This window comes from Cucurbita pepo, unplaced genomic scaffold (genome assembly GCF_002806865.2).
Source record: "Cucurbita pepo subsp. pepo cultivar mu-cu-16 unplaced genomic scaffold, ASM280686v2 Cp4.1_scaffold001098, whole genome shotgun sequence".
NCBI classification, from domain to species: Eukaryota; Viridiplantae; Streptophyta; class Magnoliopsida; order Cucurbitales; family Cucurbitaceae; genus Cucurbita; species Cucurbita pepo.
The window spans coordinates 7611-8599 of record NW_019647294.1 but is presented as its reverse complement, the minus strand read 5'-3'; the positions used below and the strand labels follow the sequence as shown (position 1 = coordinate 8599).

Sequence of the window (989 nt, the reverse complement as noted above, 5' to 3'; positions counted from 1 at the left end):
TATCGGTTATTTGGGCGCATCTTTCTTAAAAGGATTGTGACTAATGCTCTTTTTGAAGTCTGGCCCTTCCAAGAATATGTTTCATTCTCTATTCTCATCTTATTGGTTCAATGTTTAAAAACAACATTTTAAATCATATTATCTTGCATAATTCATTTTGATATAATATTGTTGGGGGCATTTTGAGAATCGAACTTGAGACCTCTCACACCCAAAATGATAATCATACCACTTAGACCAAATGTCTTTGTAGTAGATTTATAATTCTTAGTTGCTAGTCTATATATTTTCCGTGCCTCAATATATGAAAAGTTTATAGAAGTTGAAGGTGCATTGCCATGCATTCCTTTGGGTTAGGCCCCATTAATAACTATTTTTTTTTTTTTTTTTTTTTCTTTCAAAATTGTGCTTTATTTTTCTTTTGGAGGGGCATTTTGAGAATCAAACTCGAGACCTCTTGCACCCAAAGCAAGAATCATACCACTAGACCAAATGCCCTTATTAATGACTATATATTAAGTTGTTTATGGAATGTATCATCATTATTTCATTTATTTTCTTTGTTAATGAAATCCATGAGCAATTATTTTTAGATGTTTTAGATCTAGACCGCTGTTAAATTATTTACATAGGGTTTGCGATAATTACCGTAGAGAATAGAAGTTATTTAAAGAATAGAAGTTAATTAAAGAATAGAAGTTAATTACTGTAGAGATAAGAAAAAATAATAGAATTACTATAGAGAGAAGAAAAAAGAATAGAATTACTGTAGAGAGAAGAAAAAAGAATAGAAGTTATTTTTATTTTCTAGAAGTTAATTACGGTAGAGAGAGAAGAAAAATAGAAGTTATTTTGCAGTTCTTATTTTTTATTTTCTCGTGTAAGTTTTAGTTTGATAGTTCCATTTGAGATCGTGGAGTACACAAAGAAGTTATTTTGGAGTTCTTATTTTTTATTTTTTCGTGTAAGTTTTAGTTTGATAGTTCGAT

General features: G+C 28.9%; 1 non-coding gene across 1 annotated transcript; it reads right to left on the bottom strand.

The window, feature by feature from the left end:
- Nucleotides 1–426: 426 nt before the first annotated feature.
- On the bottom strand, nt 427–498 carry TRNAP-UGG. The gene has a single exon. It is a non-coding gene; the product is annotated as a tRNA-Pro (tRNA).
- Between the last annotated feature and the right edge of the window lie 491 nt (nt 499–989).